General features: G+C 47.9%; 1 long non-coding RNA gene across 1 annotated transcript in view; it reads left to right on the plus strand.

The window, feature by feature from the left end:
• Positions 1-27,365, plus strand: part of LOC135825882 (uncharacterized) — a 38,120-nt gene extending 10,755 nt beyond the window's left edge. Inside the window, exons 2-4 of the long non-coding RNA XR_010555160.1 lie at positions 1,002-1,059; positions 24,738-24,795; positions 27,305-27,365. This is a non-coding gene — a long non-coding RNA (uncharacterized LOC135825882). The remainder of the gene's footprint in view (positions 1-1,001; positions 1,060-24,737; positions 24,796-27,304) is intronic.
• The last annotated feature ends 407 nt before the right edge of the window (positions 27,366-27,772 follow it).

The raw sequence follows: 27,772 nt of genomic DNA on the forward strand, positions 1-27,772 counted from the left end.
ATTTCAATGTACCTCTCTATAACATGCCCCAGCTGTAATGTCAGTGGTCGCATTGATTTGATTTTTGGTTTGCTTGTAGGGCGCTGGCACCCACATTCAGTGAACCAAACAATTTGGCACTGCTGTGAATAGTTTAGTCGCAAAGTGAAGATTCACGGATAAAAAGTCCTAAACTGTGAGATTGGTTATTTTTCAGCTTTCAGCAGCCCTGGGCAAGTTCTTTGGAGAAATGTGGCTCTTTTTCTTGGTGCACTTGCCTATGTCCAGCTGCATAACGAGATGAGGCTGGTCATTGTCATTTTGTGAGCTGTGAACGGGCAGGAAGGTGAGAAAATGTCGCATTTTGACCATTTGTGCTGACATTTGAATTTCAATGAACCTCTCTATAACATGACCCAGCTCTAATGTCGGTGGTCCCATTGATTTGATTTTTGGTTTGCTTGTAGGGCGCTGGCACCTACATTCCGTGACCCAGATAATGTGGCACTGCTGTGAATAGTTTAGTCGCAAAGTGAAGATTCACGGGTAAAAAGCCCCAAACTGTGAGATTGGTTATTTTTCAGCTTTCAGCAGCCCTGTGCAAGTTCTTTAGAGAAATGTGGCTCTTTTTCTTGGTGCACCTGTCTAGGTCCAGCTGCATAACAAGATGAGGCTGGTCATTGTCATTTTCTGAGCTGTGAACGGGCAGGAAGGTGAGAAAATGTCGGATTTTGACCATTTGTGCTGACCGTTGAATTTCAATGTACCTCTCTATAACTTGACCCAACTGTAATGTCAGTGGTCGCATTGATTGGACTTTTGGTTGTCTTGTAGGGCGCTGGCACCCACATTCAGTCACCGAGAAAATGTGGCACTGCTGTGAATAGTTTAGTCGCAAAGTTAAGATTCATGGGTAAAAAGCCCCAAACTGTGAGATTGGTTATTTTTCAGCTTTAAGCAGCCCTAGGCAAGTTCTTTAGAGAAATGTGGCTCTTTTTCTTGGTGCACTTGTCTATGTCCAGCTGCACAACGAGATGAGACTGGTCATTGCCATTTTCTGAGCTGTGAACGGGCAGGAAGGTGAGAAAATGTCGGATTTTGACCATTTGTGCTGACCTTTGAATTTCAATGTACCTCCCTATAACATGACCCAGCTGTAATGTCAGTGGTCGTATTGATTTGACTTTTGGTTTGCTTGTAGGGCGCTGGCACCTTCATTCAGTGACCCAGAAAATGTGGCACTGCTGTGAATAGTTTAGTCGCAAAGTGAAGATTCACGGGTAAAAAGCCCCAAACTGTGAGATTGGTTATTTTTCAGCTTTCAGCAGCCCTGTGCAAGTTCTTTGGAGAAATGTGGCTCTTTTTCTTGGTGCACTTGTCTATGTCCAGCTGCACAACGAGATGAGGCTGGTCATTGTCATTTTCTGAGCTGTGAACGGGCAGGAAGGTGAGAAAATGTCGGATTTTGAACATATTTGCTGACCTTTGAATTTCAATGTACCTCTCTATACCTTGACCCAACTGTAATGTCAGTGGTCGCATTGATTGGACTTTTTGTTGTCTTGTAGGGCGCTGGCACCCACATTCAGTCACCCAGAAAATGTGGCACTGCTGTGAATTGTTTAGTCGCAAAGTTAAGATTCACGGGTAAAAAGCTCCAAACTGTGAGATCGGTTATTTTTCAGCTTTAAGCAGCCCTAGGCAAGTTCTTTAGAGAAATATGGCTCTTTTTCTTGGTGCACTTGTCTATGTCCAGCTGCACAACGAGATGAGGCTGGTCATTGTCATTTTCTGAGCTGTGAACGGGCAGGAAGGTGAGAAAATGTCGGATTTTGACCATTTGTGCTGACCTTTGAATTTCAACGTACCACTCTATAACATGACCCAGCTGTAATGTCAGTGGTCACATTGATTGGACTTTTGGTTGTCTTGTAGGGCGCTGGCACCCACATTCAGTCACCCAGAAAATGTGGCACTGCTGTGAATAGTTTACTCGCAAAGTTAAGATTCACGGGTAAAAAGCCCCAAACTGTGAGATTGGTTATTTTTCAGCTTTAAGCAGCCCTAGGCAAGTTCTTTAGAGAAATGTGGCTCTTTTTCTTAGTGCACTTGTCTATGTCCAGCGGCACAACGAGATGAGGCTGGTCATTGTCATTTCTGAGCTGTGAACGGGCAGGAAGGTGAGAAAATGTCGGATTTTGACCATTTGTGCTGACCTTTGAATTTCAACGTACCTCTCTAAAACATGCCCCAGCGGTAATGTCAGTGGTCGCATTGATTTGATTTTTGGTTTGCTCGTCGGGCGCTGGCACCTACATTCAGTGACCCAGAAAATGTGGCACTGCTGTGAATAGTTTAGTCGCAAAGTGAAGATTCACGGGTAAAAAGCCCCAAACTGTGAGATTGGTTATTTTTCAGCTTTCAGTAGCCCTGGGCAAGTTCTTTGGAGAAATGTGGCTCTTTTTCTTCGTGCACTTGTCTATGTACAGCTGCACAGCGAGATGAGGCTGGTCATTGTCATTTTCTGAGCTGTGAACGGGCAGGAAGGTGAGAAAATGTCGGATTTTGACCATTTGTGCTGACATTTGAATTTCAATGAACCTCTCTATAACATGACCCAGCTCTAATGTCGGTGGTCCCATTGATTTGATTTTTGGTTTGCTTGTAGGGCGCTGGCACCTACATTCCGTGACCCAGAAAATGTGGCACTGCTGTGAATAGTTTAGTCGCAAAGTGAAGATTCACAGGTAAAAAGCCCCAAACTGTGAGATTGGTTATTTTTCAGCTTTCAGCAGCCCTGTGCAAGTTCTTTAGAGAAATGTGGCTCTTTTTCTTGGTGCACCTGTCTAGGTCCAGCTGCATAACAAGATGAGGCTGGTCATTGTCATTTTCTGAGCTGTGAACGGGCAGGAAGGTGAGAAAATGTCGGATTTTGACCATTTGTGCTGACCTTTGAATTTCAATGTCCCTCTCTATAACTTGACCCAACTGTAATGTCAGTGGTCGCATTGATTGGACTTTTGGTTGTCTTGTAGGGCGCTGGCACCCACATTCAGTCACCCAGAAATTGTGGCACTGCTGTGAATAGTTTAGTCGCAAAGTTAAGATTCATGGGTAAAAAGCCCCGAACTGTGAGATTGGTTATTTTTCAGCTTTAAGCAGCCCTAGGTAAGTTCTTTAGAGAAATGTGGCTCTTTTTCTTGGTGCACTTGTCTATGTCCAGCTGCACAACGAGATGAGCATGGTCATTGTCATTTTCTGAGCTGTGAACGGGCAGGAAGGTGAGAAAATGTCGGATTTTGACCATTTGTGCTGACCTTTCAATTTCAATGTACCTCTCTATAACTTGACCCAACTGTAATGTCAGTGGTCGCATTGATTTGATTTTTGGTTTGCTTGTGGGGCGCTGGCACCCACATTAAGTGACCCAGAGAATCTGGCACTGCTGTGAATAGTTTAGTCGCAAAGTGAAGATTCACGGGTAAAAAGCCCCAAACTGTGAGATTGGTTATTTTTCAGCTTTCAGTAGCCCTGGGCAAGTTCTTTAGAGAAATGTGGCTCTTTTTCTTGGTGCACTTGTCTATGTCCAGCTACCCAAGGAGATGACGCTGGTCATTGTCATTTTCTGAGCTGTGAACGGGCAGGAAGGTGAGAAAATGTCGCATTTTGACCATTTGTGCTGACCTTTGAATTTCAATGTACCTCTCTATAAAATGACCCAGCTGTAATGTAAGTGGTCGCGTTGATTTTATTTTTGGTTTGTTTGTAGGGCGATGGCACCCACATTCAGTGACCCAGAAAATGTGGCACTGCTGTGAATAGTTTAGTCGCAAAGTGAAGATTCACGGGTAAAAAGCCCCAAACTGTGAGATTGTAACAGTCCAACTAACTTCCGTAGTCGTTCTTGGAATAAGCAATGATCCTTGCCATAATGCATTCTTATATACATGAACAAGCAATGATGGACATAACACCTAACAGCAGCAGCGTGATAATAGCAGGTGATAAGTGTATCCTATTCCTAGTGTTAGTAGTAACAGTGAATCTGTTACACCATTCCCCCCTCTCAACTGTCAGAACAGTACCAATTCGAAGGAACAGTTATGGTAACTAATGATCATGCATGGATATGTGGAATGTATGGTAGCCGAAAACAACACTGATGAACTCAAGATCCAGTGCATGTCCTCTGCAAATAACGCCTGGCTGGCAGGGAAGCACTATCCTAATCATGCAGAATGCTACATTTCTATTGCAACACGTAGAAACTAGCAATACAACTGTGGCTGCCAATTAAATAGCAATTTTATGAAAAACCGTCCAGGTAGGTTTTCAGCGGAATAATAGCGTTTCCTGCTTCATCCATCAAGTATTCCTCCGGCTCCCAGGTGGCATCTCGGTAGCCCTTCCATTTCACTAGGTACTGCGTGCGCCGTCCTCTCTTCTTGTGCGACAACACCTTTTCGACAATGTACCGCGTTTGGCCATCCGCATCGGTTAGGGGTGGAGGTGCCGGCTGAGTACGGCACGGTATCTCATTGCCATGGTACAGCTTGAGGGCAGCAATATTGAACACTGGATGGGCCCGAATGATTCTTGGAAGAGCTAATCTGTACGCATTCGGGGCCACTTTCTTCTGCACCTTGAACGGCCCATACCACTTGAGCCTTAATTTGTGTGAAGGCCTGTCTCGTTCCTCGGGCGTCAGCAGGAAGTCCCTGAAGACCAACACCTCATCCCCCTCCTTCAGGGCGTCCTCCACCCGTCCTCGATCCGCATACAATGATTGCCGGGCCTGCGCCGCCACGATGGCATCCTGTGCCTCACGTAGTGCCTCTACGCGGCCATCCAGCCATGACAGCGGACCATTCGTGTCCATGCCAGCTCCAGCTTTCTGCTTCGTCAATAAGCTCGAGGGAGTAACTGGATGGCATCCATGGTTGAGGAAAAATGGCGTGTTACCTGTTGATGCTTGATCGGCATTGTTGATCGCAAACTCACATAGCGATAGGAGTTCATCCCAATTGTTTTGCCTATGGTTGACGAAAGCTCTTAGCGTATCCTCAATGACACGGTTCACACGCTCAGTCATGCCATCGGTCTGCGGGTGGTTGGCCGTGCTCATTTTTAGCTCCACGCCAAGAATACTGAAAACCTCCTTGAAGAACGCCGACGTGAATCGCGGATCTCGATCACAAACTATCGTTTTGCTCAAGCCATGGGCAGCAAACACATGATCCACGTACAATCGGGCTGCCTCCTTAGAGTCAACATGAACAGTCGTCGGGATCAGGTGCACATACTTCGTCAGACGGTCCACAAAGGTTAGAATGGCGCTATGTCCTCGGCAGGTCAGCGGCAGTGCCATGATGAAATCCATGCTGATGTCTGTCCAGGGCTGTTCGGGGACTGGAAGGGACTGCAACAGTCCTGCCTTGGTCTGGCTACCCTTTACGCGTTGGCACCGGTCGCAAGATTTAACGAAGTCCTTCACAGTACTTCTCATGCCTGGCCAAGAGAAGTATCTGCTCAGCTTCAGGTAGGTCCTGTCTCTCCCCGGATGGCTGGCCGTCAGGCAATCATGATTCTGTTTGAGCAGTTGCAGCCGTACCGGACCGCGAGGAATGCAGAGGCGAGCATCGCCCGATGTTACTAGGTACAGCCGCCGGTCCACACTGTTCCAGACGTATCGCTCATGCATGGCGTCTTCGCTGCAAGCCATCAAGCGCTTGATTACTGGCGAAAGCTCTGGGTCACTATCATACCCTGCTGAGATCTGATTCGCAATTCCTTGATTCACATCCAGAGAGAACTCGATTCCATTCAGTTCCAAGTCTGGTCGACGTGACAACGGGTCTGCTATGTTACACTTCCCTGGCTTGTGATGTACCGTGTAGTCATAGTCGGCCAGGAATTCAATCCATCGAGCCTCTCTCTTGGTTAAGTTTGGTTTGGTCCTGAGGTAGACAACTCCCATGTTGTCGGTGTAGAGTTGAAAGTGGCGAAATAGGTAGACTCGCCAGCACTGCAGGGCGTACACTACAGCCAAAGTTTCTCGCTCGGCGGCCGTGTAATTCCGTTCGGCAGAAGACAGCTTTCGGCTCACGTAAGCCACAGGATGCCAGGACTGGTCCTCTGCTTGCTGCGTTAAGACTCCTGCCACAGCAAAGTCACTTGCGTCAGTCTCAACGCGGAAATCCTGACTGACGTTTGCTAGTCGCAACACTGGTGCATCCAGCAGAGCAGACTTCAATCGCTCAAATGCCTCCTGTCGAGTCTGATTCCACTCGAAGCGCACATGTTTCCCTGTCAGTTCCTCCAGGGGTTTGGAGATGGCCGAGAAATGGTTAATGAACCTTCGAAAGTAATTAGCGAATCCCAGAAACTGTCTTACGTGCGTGACCGTCGTCGGGACAGGCCAGTTATGCACGGCCTTGATCTTCTCTGGATCTGGAGAAATGCATTGGCCGTCTATCCGGTGCCCAAGAAACAGAACGTCTGTCCGGCCGAATTCACATTTAGACGGTTTGCAATATAGCTCATTCCTCCTGAGGGCGTTTAAGATGGTTCTGACATGATCGAGGTGCTCCTCCCATGATTTGCTGAATATGAGGATATCGTCTAGAAACACCACAACGAATTTACGCAGGTATGGCTGGAGGACACTGTTCATCAAGGTTTGGAATGTTGCCGGGGCATTTGTTAGGCCGAAACCCATCACTGTGAACTGAAAGTGACCAAATGGGGTATTTATTGCTGTCTTCGGAATATCTGTTTCTTCTATTCGAATCTGATTGTAACCGGACCTCAGATCTAGCTTGGTGAAATACGCACTGCCTTGGACGGTATCAAAGAGGTCGTCAATATTCGGTAGGCATGCCTTGTTCTTAATGGTTATGCGGTTTAGCTCACGCCAGTCGCATACCATTCGAAGTGTTCCATCCGCTTTCTTTACGAAGAACACAGGGGCTCCGTATGGGGATTTGCTGGGCTGGATGAATCCTCTACGGAGCAGCTCGGTGAGCTGAGCTTGAAGCTCATCCATCTCTGGTTTTGGTAAACGATATGCTGCACGAGATGGCGGTTTAGCTCCTTCTTCCGTTTTTATCTCGTGATCTGCGCCTCTTCTGGGTGGCAGCTTGTTTGGAAGCTCATCGGGAAAGACGTCCCCGAACTCCTTCAGCAGGTCCTTGAAATCCTTCTGATCCTCCCTACCCGGACTATCCACCGTCTGTGGCTCGTCCGGATCTGCTGTCACATACGCTAGGATTCCTTCTGCGCCACCTCTCATTGCATGCCTAGCCTGCTTCCCTGAGATGAGGAACGTCTCGATCGGTGGGTTGGATTTGTCCGTGCCATCACTTTCACTCGGTTGACAGATGATGGATCCACTCTCCAGCTTGATTTCATTGGTACGAAAATTGATCTGTGGGTTCGTCCGGGTCAGCCATGGTTTGCCGAGGATCACGTCATACCGCGTCATAGGGAATACTAGGAACTGTTGGTGCTCGCTAAAGTCGCCGACTACGGTCTTCAAGCTGTCCGTTTTCGTAATAGGCTGTGAGCGGACCGATCCATCAGCAAGTGTGACGTTCAGGACGTCGCTACCGGTTGTTGTGGAGATGTTGTGCTTCTTGACAAGGTCAGTTGAAATGAAGTCGTGGGTTGACCCAGAATCCAGTAGCATGGTAACGCGACGTCCATTTATCTTGCCCTGGACGCGCATTAGGTCGTGTTCGTTGTCGGCGGAAATGCTCCCTGTGCTGGCGGTTACTTCATTAGGCCGGCCAACAGTATCAGGTGACGAATGCTTGACAGGCGAGGCTTGAATTTCGGTCTCCTCGAGGCGTGGTTCCTCATTTGCTAAGGGGCTGAATTTGTTCTGAACTTTGATTCGTGGCCTATTCCTGGGTGGTCTCGTGTTCGCCAGTAGTCGCACTCCCTTCCTTACTGGCGTCCATCGTTTAAAGAAGGCTTGCTTGTGGCGTTCCTCCCTCCTTCTGGACAGAATCTGGCAATATGGTCGGGTTTCCTGCAGGTGAAACACAGCCTTGAACGACCCTCTGGCTCCCTGGGTTCTCTCCCACCGGATGGTGTTGGTTGGCTTGACCAGGGTCCAGGCTGGCGCCTCTGATGCCCTGGTGCGCGCACTGCCTTGGCGTAGCTTGCTTGGGCTAGCCGCATCGACTGGTCTGCTGAGACCGCAGCTCGTATGGCTTGGGCCAAATGTTGCGGGTGCTCCCTAAGCACCTCACCGCTTAGGCCCTGAGCCAGCCCACGCGTGAACAAGATAGCTCTGGAGTGGTCATCAAGCTCGGGAACTTGTAAGCTAAGCCGCGAAAATTTGTTGATGTATTCGTCAAGAGTCTCATCTTGGTGAAGAGCGAATAAGTCGATGCGCGCCTGTTCCCTGTCATAAACCGGGCCGAACACTTCTCCCAGCTTGCTCTTCAGGTCTGGCCAGTCGGAAAACAGCGTGTTTGCCTCCTGATAGGCGATAAACCAAAGACGAGCGTTGCCCTCCAGAAAACTCGCCGCGTAGCTCAAGCGCTCCTCCGCGTTGTCCAGCTGCAGGGACTTCATGCGAGTTCGATGGCGAAGGCCCACTCCTTGAACTCTCTTGTATCTCCACGAAACACAGGCGGAGACTTAACATGGCGCATGCGTGGCCTCTCTCCGCTGGGAGCTTGAGCACGTCTTGGCGTTTGATCTGATCCATCGCACTGACCGAGTGCGATAAGGTGATTCAGACGCTTCTGAATCTCGAATATACCGTAGGCGACTAATGCGGCCACTGCGCATAGCCCGAACATGACGAAAAGAAAAACCATCCTCTTGCTACCAGTGTAACAGTCCAACTAACTTCAGTAGTCATTCTTGGAATAAGCAATGATCCTTGCCATAATGCATTCTTATATACATGAACAAGCAATGATGGACATAACACCTAACAGCAGCAGCGTGATAATAGCAGGTGATAAGTGTATCCTATTCCTAGTGTTAGTAGTAACAGTGAATCTGTTACAGAGATTGGTTATTTTTCAGCTTTCAGCAGCCCTGGGTAAGTTCTTTGGAGAAATGTGGCTCTTTTTCTTGGTGCACCTGTCTAGGTCCAGCTGCATAAAAAGATGAGGCTGGTCATTGTCATTTTCTGAGCTGTGAACGGGCAGGAAGGTGAGAAAATGTCGCAATATGACCATTTGTGCTGACCCCTGAATTTCAATTTTTGGTTTGCTTGTAGGGCGCTGGCACCTTCATTCAGTGACCCAGAAAATGTGGCACTGCTGTGAATAGTTTAGTCGCAAAGTGAAGATTCACGGGTAAAAAGCCCTAAACTGTGAGATTGGTTATTTTTCAGCTTTCAGCAGCCCTGGGCAAGTTCTTTGGAGAAATGTGGCTCTTTTTCTTGGTGCACTTGTCTATGTCCAGCTGCACAACGAGATGAGGCTGGTCATTGTCATTTTCTGAGCTGTGAACGGGCAGGAAGGTGAGAAAATGTCGCATTATGACCATTTGTGCTGACCCCTGAATTTCAATGAACCTCTCTATAACATGACCCAGCTGTAATGTCAGTGGTCGCATTGATTTGATTTTTGGTTTGCTTGTAGGGCGCTGGCACCTACATTCAGTGACCCAGAAAATGTGGCACTGCTGTGGATAGTTTAGTCGCAAAGTGAAGATTTACGGGTAAAAAGCCCCAAACTGTGAGATTGGTTATTTTTCAGCTTTCAGCAGCCCTGTGCAAGTTCTTTAGAGAAATGTGGCTCTTTTTCTTGGTGCACTTGTCTATGTCCAGCTGCACAACGAGATGAGGCTGGTCTGTGTCATTTTCTGAGCTGTGAACGGGCAGGAAGGTGAGAAAATGTCGGATTTTGACCATTTGTGCTGACCTTTGAATTTCAATGTACCTCTCTATAACTTGACCCAACTGTAATGTCAGTGGTCGCATTGATTGGACTTTTGGTTGTCTTGTAGGGCGCTGGCACCCACATTCAGTCACCCAGAAAATGTGGCACTGCTGTGAATAGTTTAGTCGCAAAGTTAAGATTCACGGGTAAAAAGCCCCAAACTGTGAGATTGGTTATTTTTCAGCTTTAAGCAGCCCTAGGCAAGTTCTTTAGAGAAATGTGGCTCTTTTTCTTGGTGCACTTGTCTATGTCCAGCTGCACAACGGGATGAGGTTGGTCATTGTCATTTTCTGAGCTGTGAACGGGCAGGAAGGTGAGAAAATGTCGGATTTTGACCATTTGTGCTGACCTTTGAATTTCAATGTACCTCTCTAAAACATGACCCAGCGGTAATGTCAGTGGTCGCATTGATTTGATTTTTGGTTTGCTCGTAGGGCGCTGGCACCTTCATTCAGTGACCCAGAAAATGTGGCACTGCTGTGAATAGTTTAGTCGCAAAGTGAAGATTCACGGGTAAAAAGCCCCAAACTGTGAGATTGGTTATTTTTCAGCTTTCAGCAGCCCTGGGCAAGTTCTTTGGAGAAATGTGGCTCTTTTTCTTGGTGCACTTGTCTATGTCCAGCTGCACAGCGAGATGAGGCTGGTCATTGTCATTTTCTGAGCTGTGAACGGGCAGGAAGGTGAGAAAATGTCGCATTTTGACCATTTGTGCTGACATTTGAATTTCAATGAACCTCTCTATAACATGACCCAGCTATAATGTCAGTGGTCCCATTGATTTGATTTTTGGTTTGCTTGTAGGGCGCTGGCACCTACATTCCGTGACCCAGAAAATGTGGCACTGCTGTGAATAGTTTAGTCGCAAAGTGAAGATTCACGGGTAAAAAGCCCCAAACTGTGAGATTGGTTATTTTTCAGCTTTCAGCAGCCCTGTGCAAGTTCTTTAGAGAAATGTGGCTCTTTTTCTTGGTGCACCTGTCTAGGTCCAGCTGCATAAAAAGATGAGGCTGGTCATTGTCATTTTCTGAGCTGTGAACGGGCAGGAAGGCGAGAAAATGTCGGATTTTGACCATTTGTGCTGACCGTTGAATTTCAATGTCCCTCTCTATAACTTGACCCAACTGTAATGTCAGTGGTCGCATTGATTGGACTTTTGGTTGTCTTGTAGGGCGCTGGCACCCACAATCAGTCACCCAGAAAATGTGGCACTGCTGTGAATAGTTTAGTCGCAAAGTTAAGATTCATGGGTAAAAAGCCCCAAACTGTGAGATTGGTTATTTTTCAGCTTTAAGCAGCCCTAGGCAAGTTCTTTAGAGAAATGTGGCTCTTTTTCTTGGTGCACTTGTCTATGTCCAGCTGCACAACGAGATGAGGCTGGTCATTGTCATTTTCTGAGCTGTGAACGGGCAGGAAGGTGAGAAAATATCGGATTTTGACCATTTGTGCTGACCTTTGAATTTCAATGTACCTCTCTATAACATGACCCAGCTGTAATGTCAGTGGTCGCATTGATTTGATTTTTGGTTTGCTTGTAGGGCGCTGGCACCTTCATTCAGTGACCCAGAAAATGTGGCACTGCTGTGAATAGTTTAGTCGCAAAGTGAAGATTCACGGGTAAAAAGCCCCAAACTGTGAGATTGGTTATTTTTCAGCTTTCAGCAGCCCTGGGCAAGTTCTTTGGAGAAATGTGGCTCTTTTTCTTGGTGCACTTGTCTATGTCCAGCTGCACAGCGAGATGAGGCTGGTCATTGTCATTTTCTGAGCTGTGAACGGGCAGGAAGGTGAGAAAATGTCGGATTTTGACCATTTGCGCTGACCTTTGAATTTCAATGTACCTCTCTATAACATGCCCCAGCTGTAATGTCAGTGGTCGCATTGATTTGATTTTTGGTTTGCTTGTAGGGCGCTGGCACCCACATTCAGTGACCCAAACAATTTGGCACTGCTGTGAATAGTTTAGTCGCAAAGTGAAGATTCACGGGTAAAAAGTCCTAAACTGTGAGATTGGTTATTTTTCAGCTTTCAGCAGCCCTGAGCAAGTTCTTTGGAGAAATGTGGCTCTTTTTCTTGGTGCACTTGCCTATGTCCAGCTGCATAACGAGATGAGGCTGGTCATTGTCATTTTGTGAGCTGTGAACGGGCAGGAAGGTGAGAAAATGTCGCATTTTGACCATTTGTGCTGACATTTGAATTTCAATGAACCTCTCTATAACATGACCCAGCTGTAATGTCAGTGGTCCCATTGATTTGATTTTTGGTTTGCTTGTAGGGCGCTGGCACCTACATTCCGTGACCCAGAAAATGTGGCACTGCTGTGAATAGTTTAGTCGCAAAGTGAAGATTCACGGGTAAAAAGCCCCAAACTATGAGATTGGTTATTTTTCAGCTTTCAGCAGCCCTGTGCAAGTTCTTTAGAGAAATGTGGCTCTTTTTCTTGGTGCACCTGTCTAGGTCCAGCTGCATAAAAAGATAAGGCTGGTCATTGTCATTTTCTGAGCTGTGAACGGGCAGGAAGGTGAGAAAATGTCGGATTTTGACCATTTGTGCTGACCGTTGAATTTCAATGTCCCTCTCTATAACTTGACCCAACTGTAATGTCAGTGGTCGCATTGATTGGACTTTTGGTTGTCTTGTAGGGCGCTGGCACCCACATTCAGTCACCCAGAAAATGTGGCACTGCTGTGAATAGTTTAGTCGCAAAGTTAAGATTCACGGGTAAAAAGCCCCAAACTGTGAGATTGGTTGTTTTTCAGCTTTAAGCAGCCCTAGGCAAGTTCTTTAGAGAAATGTGGCTCTTTTTCTTGGTGCACTTGTCTATGTCCAGCTGCACAACGAGATGAGGCTGGTCATTGTCATTTTCTGAGCTGTGAACGGGCAGGAAGGTGAGAAAATGTCGGATTTTGACCATTTGTGCTGACCTTTGAATTTCAATGTACCTCTCTATAACATGACCCAGCTGTAATGTCAGTGGTCGCATTGATTTGATTTTTGGTTTGCTTGTAGGGCGCTGGCACCTTCATCCAGTGACCCAGAAAATGTGGCACTGCTGTGAATAGTTTAGTCGCAAAGTGAAGATTCACAGGTAAAAAGCCCCAAACTGTGAGATTGGTTATTTTTCAGCTTTCAGCAGCCCTGGGCAAGTTCTTTGGAGAAATGTGGCTCTTTTTCTTGGTGCACTTGTCTATGTCCAGCTGCACAGCGAGATGAGGCTGGTCATTGTCATTTTCTGAGCTGTGAACGGGCAGGAAGGTGAGAAAATGTCGGATTTTGACCATTTGCGCTGACCTTTGAATTTCAATGTACCTCTCTATAACATGCCCCAGCTGTAATGTCAGTGGTCGCATTGATTTGATTTTTGGTTTGCTTGTAGGGCGCTGGCACCCACATTCAGTGACCCAAACAATTTGGCACTGCTGTGAATAGTTTAGTCGCAAAGTGAAGATTCACGGATAAAAAGTCCTAAACTGTGAGATTGGTTATTTTTCAGCTTTCAGCAGCCCTGGGCAAGTTCTTTGGAGAAATGTGGCTCTTTTTCTTGGTGCACTTGCCTATGTCCAGCTGCATAACGAGATGAGGCTGGTCATTGTCATTTTGTGAGCTGTGAACGGGCAGGAAGGTGAGAAAATGTCGCATTTTGACCATTTGTGCTGACATTTGAATTTCAATGAACCTCTCTATAACATGACCCAGCTGTAATATCAGTGGTCCCATTGATTTGATTTTTGGTGTGCTTGTAGGGCGCTGGCACCTACATTCCGTGACCCAGAAAATGTGGCACTGCTGTGAATAGTTTAGTCGCAAAGTGAAGATTCACGGGTAAAAAGCCCCAAACTGTGAGATTGGTTATTTTTCAGCTTTCAGCAGCCCTGTGCAAGTTCTTTAGAGAAATGTGGCTCTTTTTCTTGGTGCACCTGTCTAGGTCCAGCTGCATAAAAAGATGAGGCTGGTCATTGTCATTTTCTGAGCTGTGAACGGGCAGGAAGGTGAGAAAATGTCGGATTTTGACCATTTGTGCTGACCGTTGAATTTCAATGTCCCTCTCTATAACTTCACCCAACTGTAATGTCAGTGGTCGCATTGATTGGACTTTTGGTTGTCTTGTAGGGCGCTGGCACCCACATTCAGTCACCCAGAAAATGTGGCACTGCTGTGAATAGTTTAGTCGCAAAGTTAAGATTCATGGGTAAAAAGCCCCAAACTGTGAGATTGGTTATTTTTCAGCTTTAAGCAGCCCTAGGCAAGTTCTTTAGAGAAATGTGGCTCTTTTTCTTGGTGCACTTGTCTATGTCCAGCTGCACAACGAGATGAGGCTGGTCGTTGTCATTTTCTGAGCTGTGAACGGGCAGGAAGGTGAGAAAATGTCGGATTTTGACCATTTGTGCTGACCTTTGAATTTCAATGTGCCTCTCTATAACATGACCCAGCTGTAATGTCAGTGGTCGCATTGATTTGATTTTTGGTTTGCTTGTAGGGCGCTGGCACCTTCATTCAGTGACCCAGAAAATGTGGCACTGCTGTGAATAGTTTAGTCGCAAAGTGAAGATTCACGGGTAAAAAGCCCCAAACTGTGAGATTGGGTATTTTTCAGCTTTCAGCAGCCCTGGGCAAGTTCTTTGGAGAAATGTGGCTCTTTTTCTTGGTGCACTTGTCTATGTCCAGCTGCACAGCGAGATGAGGCTGGTCATTGTCATTTTCTGAGCTGTGAACGGGCAGGAAGGTGAGAAAATGTCGGATTTTGACCATTTGCGCTGACCTTTGAATTTCAATGTACCTCTCTATAACATGCCCCAGCTGTAATGTCAGTGGTCGCATTGATTTGATTTTTGGTTTGCTTGTAGGGCGCTGGCACCCACATTCAGTGACCCAAACAATTTGGCACTGCTGTGAATAGTTTAGTCGCAAAGTGAAGATTCACGGGTAAAAAGTCCTAAACTGTGAGATTGGTTATTTTTCAGCTTTCAGCAGCCCTGGGCAAGTTCTTTGGAGAAATGTGGCTCTTTTTCTTGGTGCACTTGCCTATGTCCAGCTGCATAACGAGATGAGGCTGGTCATTGTCATTTTGTGAGCTGTGAACGGGCAGGAAGGTGAGAAAATGTCGGATTTTGACCATTTGTGCTGACCTTTGAATTTCAATGTACCTCTCTATAACATGACCCAGCTGTAATGTAAGTGGTCGCGTTGATTTTGATTTTTGGTTTGCTTGTAGAGCGCTGGCATCCACATTCAGTGACCCAGAAAATGTGGCACTGCTGTGAATAGTTTCTTCGCAAAGTGAAGATTCACGGGTAAAAAGCCCCAAACTGTGAGATTGGTTATTTTTCAGCTTTCAGCAGCCCTGGGCAATTTTTTGGAGAAATGTGGCTCTTTTTCTTGGTGCACTTGTCTATGTCCAGCTGCACAGCGAGATGAGGCTGGTCATTGTCATTTTCTGAGCTGTGAACGGGCAGGAAGGTGAGAAAGTGTCGCATTTTGACCATTTGTGCTGACATTTGAATTTCAATGAACCTCTCTATAACATGACCCAGCTGTAATGTCAGTGGTCCCATTGATTTGATTTTTGGTTTGCTTGTAGGGCGCTGGCACCTTCATTCAGTGACCCAGAAAATGTGGCACTGCTGTGAAAAGTGTAGTCGCAAAGTGAAGATTCACGGGTAAAAAGCCCCAAACTGTGAGATTGGTTATTTTTCAGCTTTCAGCAGCCCTGTGCAAGTTCTTTAGAGAAATGTGGCTCTTTTTCTTGGTGCACTTGTCTATGTCCAGCTGCATAGCGAGATGAGGCTGGTCATTGTCATTTTCTGAGCTGTGAACGGGCAGGAAGGTGAGAAAATGTCGGATTTTGACCATTTGTGCTGACCTTTGAATTTCAATGTACCTCTCTATAACATGACCCAGCTGTAATGTCAGTGGTCGCATTGATTTGATTTTTGGTTTGCTTGTAGGGCACTGGCACCTTCATGCAGTGACCCAGAAAATGTGGCACTGCTGTGAATAGTTTAGTCGCAAAGTGAAGATTCACGGGTAAAAAGCCCCGAACTGTGAGATTGGTTATTTTTCAGCTTTCAGCAGCCCTGGGCAAGTTCTTTGGAGAAATGTGGCTCTTTTTCTTGGTGCACTTGTCTATGTCCAGCTGCACAACGAGATGAGGCTGGTCATTGTCATTTTCTGAGCTGTGAACGGGCAGGAAGGTGAGAAAATGTCGGATTTTGACCATTTGTGCTGACCTTTGAATTTCAATGTACCTCTCTATAACTTCACCCAACTGTAATGTCAGTGGTCGCATTGATTTGATTTTTGGTTTGCTTGTAGGGCGCTGGCACCCACATTCAGTGACCCAGAAAATGTGGCACTGCTGTGAATAGTTTAGTCGCAAAGTGAAGATTCACGGGTAAAAAGCCCCAAACTGTGAGATTGGTTATTTTTCAGCTTTCAGCAGCCCTGTGCAAGTTCTTTAGAGAAATGTGGCTCTTTTTCTTGGTGCACTTGTTGTCGAGAACGGTAGGGGAAGACAGACTCATCAGACTCATTCTCATACCACAGTTTCCTTTCTAAAAACTTCACCTTCAACCATAATCAAAACTTGCCAACCACCACCGTATGTGTGTGTGTGCGTGCGTGCATCATGCAAGCGCGGATCATGCGGAATGCAATGATGCAACTACAAGAAAACAAATCTCGGCAGCTAGCAACGAGTGCATTCAGAGAAGAAGAAAACAAGTTCAGATTCAAGTAGTTTGTGATGAGCAGCAGAGACAAACATGCAGGAGAGTATAATTATATGATGAGATGGAGGCGACATTGGGAATACTCGGATTCACAATGTACGCGTGCCATCAGCTGGGTAATCAGAGTCGTCGTTGGACATCGTAAGTAGTCTTCATGATGTGGTGACATTCATGACATTCCCGACAACGAAAGTTATCTTACCCACTCTGCGATACGCTCACGGGCCTTCTCTGCTGCTTTGCGATTTGCCCGCCTAGGCTGGAACATGGTTGGAGCAGCTTCGTCCGCCATTGCCTGTTCCATAGCCGTCGCCGGTGCCGGGCGGTGTTCCATATCACCAGCCTCCACTGCTCCGACGTCATCCACAACGTGCAGCTCGAGCGGATAGAGCTTGCTGATCGGTCTCGACAACACTGCCTTCGATTTAGCCGTCTTCAGCTTGACAGCTCTGACTTGGCCATCGACTCCAGGTAAGATTTCTACCACTCTGCCGAGTCTCCAACTTCCACGTGGCTGGCCGGTCTCTTGGATTACGACCACTTCTCCGACTGTTGGTGTCCGAGAGATGCTACTCCGTGACTGTCGGTGTTGACTCATTGATGCTTCGCGCAGAGCAGGGAGGTATTCATCTTCCCACACCTTCCATGCTACATCCAGTTGTATCTGTTGCCGTTTCCACATCCTCGTGACCTTGGCTGCTGGTGTCTCCGGACCGTCCTCCTCGTCGCTGTCCGTCTGAAAACCGGTTGCCGTTCTTCCTCCACAGAGGAAATGTGACGGTGTCAGGGGTGAGAATGAGGACACATCGTCGTCGTCAACATATGTGAGCGGCCTCGTATTGATCATGCCTTCCACTTCGGCTGTCAGGGTTGCGAGCTGGTCTAGAGTCAGGAGGCACCTTCCAAGACTCTTCCTCAAGGCTCTCTTGACAATGCTCACCAGCCTCTCGTACACACCGCCCTTCCATGGCGCAAACTCTGTTGTGAAGCTCCATTCGATATTCTCCGTTGAGAGATACGATAGCAGGTCTGGGTTGGCAAGAATCAGCTTCAGATGATCGTCCAGGACAGAGCGTACCAACTTGAACTGGGGTGCGTTGTCACACACAATAGACTTTGGCTTGCCTCGTCTCGCTGCGAACCGTCTCATGCTGTTCAAGAAGGCTGCTGCAGATAGGCCAGAGACTATGTCCAGGTGTACAGCTCGTGTGGTTAGGCAGGTTACTAGGTTGATCCATACCTTGCCTTTCTCCGTGCCGGTGCGGATCAATAGCGGTCCGAGGTAGTCAAGACCCACGTACGTGAATGGAAGTGCTCTGGTAATCCGTTCCTTGGGCCATGGGGGCATGGACGGCAACTTGAACGGACGCCCTTCGTGTCTTCGGCAAACCGAGCACTGATCCAGGATACGGCGAACGATAGCACGGCCACGTATGATCCAGAACTCTTGCCTTGTCTGGGCCAGGGTGTGTCGAACACCTGCATGCAGAAGCCGTCCATGGACTTCGCTGATGACATGCTTCGTGAACGCGTGATACGTTGGTAGCAGCTTCGGTAGTTTCTGGTCAGTTGGTAGTTCAGCGTTGCTCAGTCTTCCGGCGCATCGCAGTATGCCGTTGTCGTCGATCACAACACCAAGGTTAGCAACTGAACTGTGCTTGGCATTGGTCTTGATAGCTTTGAAGATGTCAGGGAAGGCCTCGCGTTGTACCATTCGAGTCCACCAATCTCGCGCAGCCTGTATGTCTTGTGACACGATGCCGTAGCTGTTGCTGATCTGAGAGAGACGTGGTGAGTTGGGACGCAGTTTCTTCAGGAACTTCATGCACAGAGCAGTGATTCTCAGGACCTTCCTCAAACTGCTTGCTCTCGTAAGCACGCTGCCGAGACCAGATGGAATGGTGTGTGGACTAGGTTGGTCAGTAGCACGATCGCTGCCACCAGTCACCAGGCTTGCGGTATGAAGCGTTGGTGCTTGCTCCTCCTTGCTGGCTAGGTCGGATTCGTCAGCTGAGAGTGTGAGGTCCTCGTCTGGCCAGTGATCTGATGTGGTACGTAACCAGTCCGGACCGTGCCACCATGACTCCTGAAGATCGGCCACCAAACCGCCTCGGCTAGCGACATCAGCAGGGTTGCACTCTCCAGGAACATGGCGGAAGGACAAGAACTCGCCGCAAGTACGAATCTCTGACACACGGTTGGCCACGAATACGGACAGTGGCTTGGATGATTTGATCCAATGCAGAACACAACGCGCGTCCGTCCATAGGGTGATGCTGGTAAGTGGGAGGTCGAGTTCATCTTTGCAGAATCGGGCTGCCCGTGAACCAATCGTCACGCCAAGTAGTTCCAGCCGTGGCAGGGTGAGACCGTTAGGCTTGCCGTCCTTGGACTTCAGCGGTGCAAGACGTGTCTTGCCGAAGAGGAGCTCACAGGTTGTCATCATGGCTATGGTTGTGCGGAGGTAGACCACAGTTGCAAAGCCCAGTTGTGACGCATCGGTGAAGACGTGTAGCTGGTAGGTAGCATCGGTTCCATTAGCAATTGGGTTGATTTGCCTGGGGAACGATAACGAGCTGACCTCGCTCGAGGCTGCATGGAGGGTCAGCCAGGTGTCCAGTAGGTGTCCAGTCAAGACAGTGTCCCAGTCCATACCAGCTTGCCACAGAGAGCGTAAGAAGACCTTGATACGAAATGTGACCGGAGCAACCAGTCCCAATGGATCGTACAATGATGCAGCATACTTCAGGACAGCGCGCTTAGTCCAAACCGGGTCGGTGCTGGGTTGGGTTCGAGGACAAGCGAGCTGTAGACTGTCATCCTTGGTGTGCCACGTGATTCCAAGAACGTTGACACTGTCGCCCTGTGCCCTTTCCTTGGCATCCATAGCTGTCGTAGCGTGGCTGTTGTTAGATGCCCACTCACGTAGCCGCATGGACGAGCGAGAGAATACGGATGTAGTTCGGTTGCACATATCGTACCCTTCTTCCGGGGTGTCGACACCGATGAATACGTTATCCACGTAGATATTGCGGGACACTAAGCGACCGACATCCGCATCTTCATCATTTGCTAGATGGTGTTGGATTGTTGCCGCTAGCAGAAATGGACTGCTCACGATGCCGAACGGTACTCTCCGAAACCGATAGACCGCGATGTTGTCCGGAGTTGCTGTGGGATTAGTTGGATCGCGATACCATAGGAAGCGTGTCACGTCCCGGTCTGGCGGCCAGATGTCAAGTTGCAAGAATGCCTTCTCGATATCGGCTACCAGCAGAATGGGTGTGATGCGGAGTCGCATAAGAACTCCGGCAAGGTTGGGGAGCAACACGGGTCCACGTAGCAGACAGTTGTTCAAGCTCTTGTTGTGACGCCGTGCCTTGGCCGAGGCATCATAAACGACACGCAACTTGGTCGTCGTCTTCGTTGGAGTTAGAACTGGCTGGTGGGGTAGATAATGGAGTTGCGGACCAGTGACAGAATCCGGTGTCATCTGCTCAATGATGCCCATGTCGGCTTGCTGCTGGATCACCTTGTCATACTGCTCAAGTAGTGACGAGTCGGTGCTTAGCCGCCGCGATAGAGTCCGGAACCGGCCCAACGTCAATCCGTAGTTGTCCGGGAGAAACTGCTGCTGGCCGTTCCATGGCCAGCGAACGATGTAGCGATTATCGGTGCACTCCACTGTTGAGTGGAAATGTTGCAAGGCTACGTCATCGTCTTTCACGGGAGACGGGTGCTCTATCCCAAGCGTTTCGAGGCTCCACAAATCCGGAATGGACTGCTTAAGAGGCAGAACCTCCTCGTGTGAAACGTCGGCTGCGGCTGCGATCAGAGTGGTTGCCGGTAGGGCAGTGGTGGGAGAGGTGTCCGTCTTGCCGGTGACCACGTAGCCGAGGGAGGTTGGCAGAAGGTTGAGGCCTGATGGTAGAGGTTGCACATGGCCCTGCACGAAGTCCCACAGATAATCAGACCCAATGAGTATGTCGATCTTTAGCCGTTCATCTTCGGCGTTAATCGCATCAGCTAACTGGTTGTCGTGTTGCAGTTGCTGCAAGGTCGTGATGTCGGGGTGTGCAACCGCAGGACGGAGAACCGGGTTTGTGATGTGCGGTAAGACGCTGCCTTCGATGGCCTTCGTTGTACCATCCTTGAGATGAATGAACAGGTCGGAGATCGGTACCTGTGCTGTGTGGTGTTTGGTGGCACCAAAGGTTGACACGGACAGCCATTCATGGCGAGTATGGCGCAGGGAGAGCTGCCTTGCCAAAGCCTCCGTGAAGTACGTGCGATGGCTGCCTGAATCAAGAAGAACGCGAGCGGTGGTGATTGTACCATTGTTGCCTTGCACATTCGTTGTGGCGGTTTGGAGTGTGACAGTTGATCCTGTTGCTTGCAGGAGACACGATGACTGGTCCGAAGCAACTGTCTGGTCCGAAGCAACTGCCTGACCTGGAACCTGAGTGGGTGTGCACGTAGCGGTTGTAGTGTCAGAAGCTGCCACCGCTGCCGTGGAAGATGAACCGTCAGCTCGTCGGGTGGAATGCGAACCTACACCAGATGGCTGGCGACTCTGCGAGCAGATGGTATGGTGATGGTGACTTGGGTGCTTGCACATCCGGCAGGTCTGTGTTTGCCGTCGGTAACATTCCTGGCTGCGGTGACCGGAACCCAAGCAAATAAAGCAACGACGTAGCTCCATTAATCGTTGTTTCCTGGCAGCAGAAGATGTGTAGCGTGAGCAATCGTTGTCCATATGTTGGCCATCGCAGAATATGCAACCACGACGGGAACGTTGTGGTCGTCCTTGGGTATCAGGGTGAGCTGCCAGTGCATCCGCTGTGCTAAAGAGTTGCTTTGGCTGCACTCCAACAGCGTCAGGTTTGTTCGGAGGGCCTTGGCCAGTCCGCTGGCGGAGTTGCTCTTGTAGAGTTGTGTACTTGGCCATATACTCTCGTAGAGTGGTTAGTTTCCAGGGCTGGCCGGCGTTGCTGATACCACGCCACTCCTCAAACTTGGTGGCAACCTCGAGTGGAACCTTGCCCCACAGCTTTTGGCACAGGAGACGTTGATCTGCCAACTTCTCTCCCTGTGTTTCCAGCTGTCGAAGGAGACACTCCACAGTTTCGAAACTTCGATGGATCTCCATGGGCCTGTTGGGTGGTGCCGGTAGTGCTTCCAAACGGCTGTACAGGGATGCAATGATGATCTCCGCTGAACCATACTTCGTCTTCAACAGATCCTTGACGGTGGTATAGTTTGCACTTGTCAATGAGATGCCCGCTATGGCCTTCGCCGCATCGCCGGAAAGGCAAGATTTCAGGTATGAGAACTTGCTGACATCCGCAATGGGCTGGTTGTCGATGGAAGACTGGAATCGCTCCCAAAACTCTGGCCACTCAATCACCTTGCCAGAAAAGGACGGTAGAGTCAGCTTTGGCAGCTGGACGTTGAGGCGTGATGGCTGTGGGGCAGTACTGAGGCCAGCTGCCGCGGTTGCAGCGTGGGCTGCCGCTAATGCCATGGCCTGTATCATGTCCGGGGAATTGGTTGGTGTCGGGACAGTTGGCTGGGCCTGTGTTGTATCCGTATGCTGAGCCTGAGCCACAGGGTTCTGAGTAGTAGCACTGATGTCCGTGCCTGTGGACATTGTGCTACGCCTTGCCTCCACACCCGTGCTAGGGCTGTCCAGTCTGCCTGCAGCAGATTCCGTGTCGCCCGTGCCTGTTGCCGGCAATTCCTTTGATTCCAGCAGTTCGCCCGTGGGCCTGTCCGTCCCATCACTGTCCACGACCACTACCTCCTGTGTTGTATCGTGCCGGGTGGCCTTCTGGGGTGTTGCTGCCTCTGCAGCAAGCTCCGTCACCACTGGTGAATGTGTCCCTACCCCTCTATAGTCGAGTAGTGCACGTGCGTCCGACACACTTGTGCATTCGTGGTCAAAGCCATCATCCCAGGCTTCCAAATCAATTAGTGCGTCTTCCACACGCTCGTCTGCCTCGCAGTTCTCCAGCAGGGTACCAATCTGCTCGGACAGGTCGTTCACTGTGTCAATCAAGGGTAGGATTTTCTCAACATCACTCTGAAGTGACAACAGACTAACGAATTTCTCCTCCGTTTTACGGAGTTCATGTTCGATCCTCCTCCTTACTCGCGTCACCCTTCCCTTGGCCCTGCCTCGCTTCTTGACTAGGTCGTTGTAAACCACTTGGTCCAGGACGTGAGATGTGCTTTGCTTCTCAGTCGTCTGATCCAAGGACTCCTCTCCATCGTTCGTTGTTGTCTGTTCAACCTCTCCGTCCATCGTAAAAAAACGAAAGTTGTTGGACGCGTTGGTTCCAAATCCTGGTCTCTACAGCACCATGTCGAGAACGGTAGGGGAAGACAGACTCATCAGACTCATTCTCATACCACAGTTTCCTTTCTAAAAACTTCACCTTCAACCATAATCAAAACTTGCCAACCACCACCGTATGTGTGTGTGTGCGTGCGTGCATCATGCAAGCGCGGATCATGCGGAATGCAATGATGCAACTACAAGAAAACAAATCTCGGCAGCTAGCAACGAGTGCATTCAGAGAAGAAGAAAACAAGTTCAGATTCAAGTAGTTTGTGATGAGCAGCAGAGACAAACATGCAGGAGAGTATAATTATATGATCAGATGGAGGCGACATTGGGAATACTCGGATTCACAATGTACGCGTGCCATCAGCTGGGTAATCAGAGTCGTCGTTGGACATCGTAAGTAGTCTTCATGATGTGGTGACATTCATGACACTTGTCTATGTCCAGCTGCACAACGAGATGAGGCTGGTCATTGTCATTTTCTGAGCTGTGTACGGGCAGGAAGGTGAGAAAATGTCGGATTTTGACCATTTGTGTTGACCTTTGAATTTCAATGTACCTCTCTATAACATGACCCAGCTGTAATGTAAGTGTTCGCGTTGATTTGATTTTTGCATTGCTTGTAGGGCGCTCGCACCTACATTCAGTGACCCAAAAAATGTGGCACTGCTGGGAATAGTTTAGTCGCAAAGTGAAGATTCACGGGTAAAAAGCCCCAAACTGTGAGATTGGTTATTTTTCAGCTTTAAGCAGCCCTGTGCAAGTTCTTTAGAGAAATGTGCCTCTTTTTCTTGGTGCACTTGTCTATGTCCAGCTGCACAACGAGATGAGGCTGGTCATTGTCATTTTCTGAGCTGTGAACGGGCAGGAAGGTGAGAAAATGTCGGATTTTGACCATTTGTGCTGACCTTTGAATTTCAATGTACCTCTCTATAACTTCACCCAACTGTAATGTCAGTGGTCGCATTGATTTGATTTTTGGTTTGCTTGTAGGGCGCTGGCACCCACACTCAGTGACCCAGAAAATGTGGCACTGCTGTGAATAGTTTAGTCGCAAAGTGAAGATTCACGGGTAAAAAGCCCCAAACTGTGAGATTGGTTATTTTTCAGCTTTCAGCAGCCCTGTGCAAGTTCTTTAGAGAAATGTGGCTCTTTTTCTTGGTGCACTTGTCTATGTCCGGCAGCACAACAAGATGAGGCTGGTCATTGTCATTTTCTGAGCTGTGAACGGGCAGGAAGGTGAGAAAATGTCGGATTTTGACCATTTGTGCTGACCTTTGAATTTCAATGTACCTCTATAACTTGACCCAACTGTAATGTCTGTGGTCGCATGGATTGGACTTTTGGCACCCACATTCAGTCACCCAAAAAATGTGGCACTGCTGTGAATAGTTTAGTCGCAAAGTTAAGATTCACGGGTGAAAAGCCCCAAACTGTGAGATTGGTTATTTTTCAGCTTTAAGCAGCCCTACAGTGCATTTCAAAACTATAGACGCGTAGGGTTTTTGAAATATTTCAAATTTGGCTGGAACTTTTTGAGAATAGTTTTCGGAATATTGCTCAGGATCGCTCCACAATTACTCTCATAATAGTTTCTAAACGATTGGATAACAGACGCCCAATTTGGAAACATTTATGCACAAAGTGATCACAGATTTTATGTGGTATAGATGCTGGCATAACGGTTTTTGCCTAGATACGCGTCTATAGTTTTGAAATGGACTGTAGGCAATTTTTTAGAGAAATGTGGCTCTTTTTCTTCGTGCACTTGTCTATGTCCAGCTGCACAACAAGATGAGGCTGGTCATTGTCATTTTCTGAGCTGTGAACGGGCAGGAAGGTGAGAAAATGTCGGATTTTGACCATTTGTGCTGACCTTTGAATTTCAATGAACCTCTCTAAAACATGACCCAGCTGTAATGTCAGTGGTCCCATTGATTTGATTTTTGGTTTGCCTGTAGGGCGCTGGCACCTTCATTCAGTGACCCAGAAAATGTGGCACTGCTGTGAATAGTTTAGTCGCAAAGTGAAGATTCACGGGTAAAAAGCCCCAAACTGTGAGATTGGTTATTTTTCAGTTTTCAGCAGCCCTGTGCAAGTTCTTTAGAGAAATGTGGCTCTTTTTCTTGGTGCACTTTTCTATGTCCAGCTGCATAGCGAGATGAGGCTGGTCATTGTCATTTTCTGAGCTGTGAACGGGCAGGAAGGTGAGAAAATGTCGGATATTGACCATTTGGGCTGACCTTTGAATTTCAATGTACCTCTCCATAACTTGACCCAACTGTAATGTCAGTGGTCGCATGGATTGGACTTTTGGTTGTCTTGTAGGGCGCTGGCACCCACATTCAGTCACCCAGAAAATGTGGCACTGCTGTGAATAGTTTAGTCGCAAAGTTAAGATTCACGGGTAAAAAGCCCCAAACTGTGAGATTGGTTATTTTTCAGCTTTAAGCAGCCCTAGGCAAGTTCTTTAGAGAAATGTGGCTCTTTTTCTTGGTGCACTTGTCTATGTCCAGCTGCACAACGAGATGAGGCTGGTCATTGTCATTTTCTGAGCTGTGAACGGGCAGGAAGGTGAGAAAATGTCGGATTTTGACCATTTGTGCTGACCTTTGAATTTCAATGTACCTCTCTATAACATGACCCAGCTGTAATGTCAGTGGTCCCATTGATTTGATTTTTGGTTTGCTTGTAGGGCGCTCGCACCTACATTCAGTGACCCAGAAAATGTGGCACTGCTGTGAATAGTTTAGTCGCAAAGTGAAGATTCACGGGTAAAAAGCCCCAAACTGTGAGATTAGTTATTTTTCAGCTTTCAGCAGCCCTGTGCAAGTTCTTTAGAGAAATGTGGCTCTTTTTCTTGGTGCACTTGTCTATGTCCAGCTGCATAGCGAGATGAGGCTGGTCACTGTCATTTTCTGAGCTGTGAACGGGCAGGAAGGTGAGAAAATGTCGGATTTTGACCATTTGTGCTGACCTTTGAATTTCAATGTACCTCTCTATAACATGACCCAGCTGTAATGTCAGTGGTCGCATTGATTTGATTTTTGGTTTGCTTGTAGGGCGCTGGCACCTTCATTCATTGATCCTGAAAATGTGGCACTGCTGTGAATAGTTTAGTCGCAAAGTGAAGATTCACGGGTAAAAAGCCCCAAACTGTGAGATTGGTAATTTTTCAGCTTTCAGCAGCCCTGGGCAAGTTCTTTGGAGAAATGTGGCTCTTTTTCTTGGTGCACTTGTCTATGTCCAGCTGCACAACGAGATGAGGCTGGTCATTGTCATTTTCTGAGCTGTAAACGGGCAGGAAGGTGAGAAAATGTCGGATTTTGACCATTTGTGCTGACCTTTGAATTTCAATGTACCTCTCTATAACATGACCCAGCTGTAATGTAAGTGTTCGCGTTGATTTGATTTTTGCATTGCTTGTAGGGCGCTCGCACCTACATTCAGTGACCCAGAAAATGTGGCACTGCTGTGAATAGTTTAGTCGCAAAGTGAAGATTCACGGGTAAAAAGCCCCAAACTGTGAGATTGGTTATTTTTCAGCTTTAAGCAGCCCTGTGCAAATTCTTTAGAGAAATGTGGCTCTTTTTCTTGGTGCACTTGTCTATGTCCAGCTGCACAACGAGATGAGGCTGGTCATTGTCATTTTCTGAGCTGTGAACGGGCAGGAAGGTGAGAAAATGTCGGATTTTGACCATTTGTGCTGACCTTTGAATTTCAATGTACCTCTCTATAACTTCACCCAACTGTAATGTCAGTGGTCGCATTGATTTGATTTTTGGTTTGCTTGTAGGGCGCTGGCACCCACATTCAGTGACCCAGAAAATGTGGCACTGCTGTGAATAGTTTAGTCGCAAAGTGAAGATTCACGGGTAAAAAGCCCCAAACTGTGAGATTGGTTATTTTTCAGCTTTCAGCAGCCCTGTGTAAGTTCTTTAGAGAAATGTGGCTCTTTTTCTTGGTGCACTTGTCTATGTCCAGCAGCATAACGAGATGAGGCTGGTCATTGTCATTTTCTGAGCTGTGAACGGGCAGGAAGGTGAGAAAATGTCGGATTTTGACCATTTGTGCTGACCTTTGAATTTCAATGTACCTCTATAACTTGACCCAACTGTAATGTCAGTGGTCGCATTGATTGGACTTTTGGTTGTCTTGTAGGGCGATGGCACCCACATTCAGTCACCCAAAAAATGTGGCCCTGCTGTGAATAGTTTAGTCGCAAAGTTAAGATTCACGGGTGAAAAGCCCCAAACTGTGAGATTGGTTATTTTTCAGCTTTAAGCAGCCCTAGGCAAGTTCTTTAAAGAAATGTCGCTCTTTTTCTTCGTGCACTTGTCTATGTCCAGCTGCACAACAAGATGAGGCTGGTCATTGTCATTTTCTGAGCTGTGAACGGGCAGGAAGGTGAGAAAATGTCGGATTTTGACCATTTGTGCTGACCTTTGAATTTCAATGTTCCTCTCTAAAACATGCCCCAGCTGTAATGTCAGTGGTCGCATTGATTTGATTTTTGGTTTGCTTATAGGGCGCTGGCACCCACATTCAGTGACCCAAAAAATTTGGCACTGCTGTGAATAGTTTAGTCGCAAAGTGAAGATTCACGGGTAAAAAGCCCCAAACTGTGAGATTGGTTATTTTTCAGCTTTCAGCAGCCCTGTGCAAGTTCTTTAGAGAAATGTGGCTCTTTTTCTTGGTGCACTTGTCTATGTCCAGCAGCACAACGAGATGAGGCTGGTCATTGTCATTTTCTGAGCTGTGAACGGGCAGGAAGGTGAGAAAATGTCGGATTTTGACCATTTGTGCTGACCTTTGAA

The sequence above is a fragment of the Sycon ciliatum genome, chromosome 10, assembly GCF_964019385.1.
Source record: "Sycon ciliatum chromosome 10, ocSycCili1.1, whole genome shotgun sequence".
NCBI lineage: Eukaryota > Metazoa > Porifera > Calcarea > Leucosolenida > Sycettidae > Sycon > Sycon ciliatum.